At 42.3% G+C, this 6,786-nt stretch overlaps 1 pseudogene; it reads right to left on the bottom strand.

The window, feature by feature from the left end:
• Window positions 1–4,891: 4,891 nt before the first annotated feature.
• On the bottom strand, window positions 4,892–5,070 carry LOC116986533 (annotated as a pseudogene).
• Between the last annotated feature and the right edge of the window lie 1,716 nt (window positions 5,071–6,786).

Consider the following 6,786-nt stretch of genomic DNA (forward strand, 5'->3'; position numbering starts at 1 on the left):
ACAACTTACCAGTTTGAAGTTTGATTTGTATTTTATGAGGAGTTACGATGAGGGATTACGTGCCCTCCGCTCCCACCCTCAATAATATGGGTCAAATTCATAAACTGATGTCTCCTTATCTTTACTATGTTTACTTCAATAACTGTGTCTATCTGTGATTCCACACCACTGCTTTGAAGTATGCCGCGCATGCGTGCTGAACGGGTTCTTCACGTAATCCCTCATCGTAACTCCTCATAAAATACAGATCAAACTTCAAACTGGTAAGTTCTCGTTTAATCTTACTATTTTATTTAATGGGCTCAGTGAATTTGGGGTTGGCGAGACAGGAAAGGGTGGCCTTGTTTTCCTTAGAGCAGAATAGGTACTTGGCAGAAGTGTTGGTAACAGAAAAACATAGGGTTAAATCTGAAGGTAATAAAAATGTCACAGTGAGAACTTGTAATGATCTGTTTCACACCAGCATTGCCTGAAAAGGTGTTGTGCCTTTTGAAATGGAATTGAATTAATATTCAGAGTGAGGGAGAATACAGAGCTATAGAGGAAAAAAGGAAACATGACTAATTTGATGTGCAGGAAGGAACTGCCGATGCTGGTTTTTAACGAAGATAGACACAAATACTGGAGCAACTCAGCGGGCAGCATCTCTGGAGAAAGGAACTGGGGCAAATCAGGTCGGAACCCAGCAGACAGTTCAGACAGCAGACCCTTAGTCAGCCCACTGCCTGACCCACTGAGTGCCTATCGTCTGGTTAATTTGGTACTCCTTTGAAAGATGCAGTGAAGGTAACATATATTTTACTATGCTATATCAGTTTATGGTGTTTAGGGATTATGCCTCCATCCACTCCTTTCTTCCCCGCTAGAAATAAAATACTCTGAAAATATCTTGAATGGAAAGCAGCATCTGTTATAACTGTTGTCAGTAACCCCAACAACTGGTGGACATGTTTAGTTTTTTAGTTTAGTTTAGTTTACATAGAAACATAGAAAATAGGTGCAGGAGTAGGCCATTCGGCCCTTCGAGCCTGCACCGCCATTCAATTTGATCATGGCTGATCATCCAACTCGGTATCCTGTGCCTGCCTTCTCTCCATACCCCTTGATCCCTTTAGCCACAAGGGCCACATCTAACTCCCTCTTAAATATAGCCAATGAACTGGCCTCAACTACATTCTGTGGCAGAGAATTCCACAGATTCACCACTCTCTGTGTGAAAAATGTTTTTCTCATCTCAATCCTATAAGATTTCCCCCTTATCCTTAAACTGTGACCCCTTGTTCTGGACTTCCCCAACATCGAGAACAATCTTCCTGCATCTAGCCTGTCCAACCCCTTAAGAATTTTGTAAGTTTCTATAAGATCCACCCTCAATCTTCTAAATTCTAGTGAGTACAAGCCGAGTCTATCCAGTCTTTCTTCATATGAAAGTCCTGACATCCCAGGAATCAGTCTGGTGAACCTTCTCTGTACTCCCTCTATGGCAAGAATGTCCTTCCTCAGATTAGGAGACCAAAACTGTACGCAATACTCCAGGTGTGGTCTCACCAAGACCCTGTACAACTGCAGTAGAACCTGCCTGCTCCTATACTCAAATCCTTTTGCTATGAATGCTAACATACCATTCGCTTTCTTCACTGCCTGCTGCACCTGCATGCCTACTTTCAATGGATTTTGCCTACTTTCAATGACTGGTGTACCATGACACCCAGGTCTCGTTGCATCTCCCCTTTTCCTAATCGGCCACCAATTAGATATTAGTCTACTTTCCTGTTTTTGCCACCAAAGTGGATAACCTCACATTTATCCACATTATACTGCATCTGCCATGCATTTGCCCACTCATCCAGCCTATCCAAGTCACCTTGCAGCCTCCTAGCATCCTCCTCACACCTAACACTGCCCCCCAGCTTCGTGTCATCCGCAAACTTGTAGATGTTGCATTCAATTCCCTCGTCCAAATCATTAATATATATTGTTAATAGCTGGGGTCCCAGCACTGAGCCTTGCGGTACGCCACTAGTCACTGCCTGCCATTCTGAAAAGGATCCGTTTACTCCTACTCTTTGCTTCCTGTCTGCCAGCCTGTTCTCTATCCACATCAATACTGAACCCCCAATACCGTGTGCTTTAAGTTTGCTTACTAATCTCTTATGTGGGACCTTGTCAAAAGCCTTCTGAAAGTCCAGATATAGCCCATCCACTGGTTATCCACTCTACTAGTTACATCCTCCAAAAAGTCTATAAGATTCATCAGACATGATTTACCTTTCATAAATCCATGCTGACTTTGTCCAATGATTTCACCACTTTCCAAATGTGCTGCTATCCCATCTTTAATAACTGACTCTAGCAGTTTCCCCACTACCGATGTTAGACTAACTAGTCTGTAATAGTAAGATTAAACGAGAACTTACCAGTTTGAAGTTTGATCTGTATTTTATGAGGAGTTACGATGAGGGATTACGTGAAGAACCCGCTCAACACGCATGCGCGACATACTTCAAAGCAGCGGTGTGGAATCACAGACAGACACAGTTATTGAAATAAACATAGTAAAGAAAAGGACACCTTAGTTACCAGTTTGACCCATATTATTGAGGGTGGGAGCGGAGGGCACGTAATCCCTCATCGTAACTCCTCATAAAATGCAGATCAAACTTCAAACTGGTAAGTTCTCGTTTAATCTTACTATTTTACTTCGGAGTCACGTGAGTGACTACGTGAAGATTTTAAAACTCTGTGATTTCAAACCGTGTAACAGTTCATACTTCACTCGCTGCCGAAGTCTTTTGAGGGAGGAAGTATGTTATCGTAATCAAACATGAATCTGTTTGTAAAAACAATAATGGTGTTATTAACAACAACAAGACCAAATGCTCCTCCGGGCTTAAATTATATAATTTTTGCAGATTATTTTTCTGCAAACGATACAGGTTCTGTCAGTGGTTTGTTATAAAAGTTTGGAATGTATACTCCCTAGACCACCCCGCTGTAGCCAGGATGTGGTCCATTGGCACGTTCATCCTCTTAGTCACTGATGTGGATGCTATCCTGGTGGAGTAAGATTTATACATGTTAATATGTACTCCAGCGACTCCCAGTACCTGCTTGAGCCACTTGAGATAGTTTGGCTCGTCACCCGACCATAACGTTTCTTGTGGCTGACCCATAAGGCTTTTTCTCTCCCTCGAGGATTACTTATTGTGTCGATGTAGTTCAATAAGTGGGTCATGACACATAACCGTGGTTCAGGTGGGTATGCCCGGAATTCCATGACTAGACCTGATGTTCCTGGTCTGCTCTGTTTGCCCAGTCCCTAATAGTAATGTAACACGGTCTAGTAAATCATATTGTCCAATCGTAGTAGATGGAGGAACTGGACTCTTTGTGCTGAGACAAGGTCATCAGCATGTCCCTTCAGGGTGGGCTGTTCCAGGGTGAGGGACCTGGCTGGTGACCATCCCCTAAGGTACGTCAGGTCCACACTGACATCCCAGATTTGGGTGTACCTGGGTCTGGGGAATTAACCTCTCCTAAATTTGATCACCAGCGGGAGGTACCCTATGGCCTGTGGTCCTGGTGCCCGAGTTAAGTAGGCTGACAGAGCACTTCTGGCTGAATCCTTCATTGTGGTGAAGACCTGCCAGAACTCCAGTACAGGTTTGTTGTAGTTGAATATGTAGTTCCTGTATTTGAATGGTATCTTCCCACTTCTTGATGTTCGCCAAATATGTTCCCCAGTGGATATGCGATGGGATGCTATCCTTGTGTTGATAGTGCTATTGACAATCCAGGCCCAGCAGAGGTCTTCCCAATTCTGCAATCCAGGCCCAGTGATGGTCTTTTCAAACCTGCAATCCAGTAGTTTAATTTATCATGGCATGTGCGTAGTACCCGACTGATGAGGCCGTAGTACCTGATGAGGTAGGAAAAAAGAGGAAAAACATAGATTAGATTCCCCCCTCACGCTTCCTAATTCAGTGGGAATGAATTCATTGCCCCTGCCTCAAATTTGGTTTCTTGCGACATACATTGGTACGTGGAGAATTCAATTGAATACAGTGAAATCGATATCGGGTGTTCCATATTGCTTTGTAATTCCAGCAATACTTGGGTTTAATATGTCTGTTTACAGTATTTAGCTCACCTAGTAGGTAAGTTTGCTGATGGTCGTATATTTTTGACGACCTGTAGTTTCCAATTGTTAAATAAATGTCACATGATATCGATTTATTCTGCCCAAGTGGTTTGTGTATGTCACTACTGTGATGTTGTTAATTATAAACGAACATGCAAAATGGTGCACTGCAGGATAATATGCTTTGCCAATAGAGCGTACTCAAAATTTCCAAACTAGGTTTTACGCCTAGTGTCTATAGTGATGACGACTCCAGATTAGTCCATATGCCACAATGTTTTGGGTGAGGGTAGTTTAAACATTAGCACCTAGCCTTAATGGAAGGGTCAAGTTAAGTAGCTGGAACAGCTGCTACTAACTCCCAATACTCTTGCTGGGGACGACAGATGGCACAATGGGCTAAGTGTTCGGCTGGCAACCGGAAGGTAGCTGGTTCGAATCCCGCTTGGAGTGCATACTGTCGTTGTGTCCTTGGGCAAGACCCTTCACCCACCTTTGCCTGTGTGTGTCCTTGGGCAAGACACTTCACCCACCTTTGCCTGTGTGTGTGGATGTAATTATGTGAAGCACTTTGGGGTCAATGCAAGTTGACTAAAAATGTGCTATATAAATAAAGAAATTTAATTTAATATAATTTGCCACTGTTGAATGGTAGGTAGATACCATTAATTGGTGCAGGTTGTCATTCTGACTCTCCTATGCCAAGTTAAAGATAAGTGGGTAGAGTGTTGAATACCAAATAGTCAACAGAGAGGATTTATATTTCAAGGTACTGCAATACTGGTTGATGCGTGGAGTGGACAGAGCAAGCCCCTCCCCATCTCCCTGTTCCAAATCAATTGATATATGGTCCCTTGATAAGGGACGAGTCAAAATAGAACTAACAACAACAGATACTCCGCTTGATCTTAGTCCAGGCTGAGAGCGATGGTTTCAATCGTAGATCTATCTGGATTGCATGACAAGCTCGGCTAAAAGAATAATAGCTAAAGCTGTGATAGCTATACCCATGGATTAGTCATCGTTAATATCAATGGAACATGCCATGACGATAGTTCCTTAATATAGCCAGGGCTGGTTAGAATATCTGGAACCAGTTTGGCTGTAATAGCCATAGTCGATAATTAATGCTGCCAAGTTATCTCCAAGTTTTTTGAATGGGTACTGAATAGTATGCATCTTTTAACTTGATGTCTACCATTAAGTATGCTTGGAATGAAAGGTTGGCAGTCTTTAAATGCCTTCCTTTGCACATCCACCGTCAACCCTTTAAGAATCAATTGCCAGTCTATCTTGGCCAATTCACGTCTCATACCCTCAAAGTTACCTTTCTTTAAGTTCAAAACCCTTGTTTCTGAATTAATTATGTCACTCTCCATCCTAATGAAGAACTCAACCATATTATGGTTACTCTTGCCCATGGGGCCACGCGCAACAAGACTGCTAACTAACCCTTCCTCATTACTCAATCACTGCGGTTTAGAGCACCGACTACCGATCCCCGCACATTAACACTATCCAACATACACTAGGGATAATTTACACTTATATCGATCCAATTTACCTATAAACCTGTACGTCTTTGGAATTTGGGAGGAAACAGAAGATACCGGAGAAAACCCACGCAGGTCACGGGGAGAACATACAAACTCCGTACAGACAGCACCCGAAGTCGGGATTGAACCTGAGTCCCTGGCACTGCAAGAGCTGTGAGGCAGCAACTCTACCACTGCACCACCACTGTGCTATTTAATAATGTTATTAAATATTCTCTACAAAATATTGCATCTTACACAGTTTTTTCGTGTGACGTAGTTATCGACACATGGAAGGATAGAAAAATCACCAAAAATGGAAGTGAATCAAACTATTATTTCCACTGAAGTGGGAATCATTTACATTGTGTAATTCAAGATGAGACTGTGCTAATGAGGAAGGAAAACTTTCAAATGAAAATGCAGTTATAATGACTTGTAGGCATTCCCTCTAATTCTCACTCACTTTCCTTGTTCTCGCTCATTAACTTTCCATCAATTTTCCATCTCCTTCTTCAACTTTCTCTCTCTTTTCCTCTCATTAATATCCCCGCTGCGTTTCAGAAATGAACATGCACACATTTGTGCTCTCTTCATTCTGTATCTGTGCACATTAACCAGTTACTTACAGAACAAACAGATGGAAAATGAGCAGGTTTTGGAATTTAAAAAATCTGATGTGGCCCAAGTGGTATGCGAATATTGATCACTGCTAAGTTGAAGCAGGAACTTAAAGTTGATCTGTTGACCTGTGAAGTGGGAATTTCTGGAAGATAAATTGGCTAAGTTTGCAAAATGGTTAACCCAAGTGGCTTACTGGAAAGGTTTGATGGGAAAATCAGGCTAACTTAGGAAAGGTAACTTAAAGATTATATCAGAGTAGGAACACAGTCTGCAAGGAAAGTTAATCAGAACAAACGCCTCAGCCTCCTATGCTCCATATAAAAGAAAAAACAATCTATCCAATCTAACACAAGCCCGCAAACCCAAGTAACATCCTATCAAAGTTGTTCTGCATTCTTTCCAACTTAATGGCATCTTTCCCATAGCTGGGTGACCAGAACCGCACACACAGTACTTAAGAAGGGTTCCGACCCGTAACATCACATA

The sequence above is a fragment of the Amblyraja radiata genome, chromosome 23 (genome assembly GCF_010909765.2).
Source record: "Amblyraja radiata isolate CabotCenter1 chromosome 23, sAmbRad1.1.pri, whole genome shotgun sequence".
NCBI lineage: Eukaryota > Metazoa > Chordata > Chondrichthyes > Rajiformes > Rajidae > Amblyraja > Amblyraja radiata.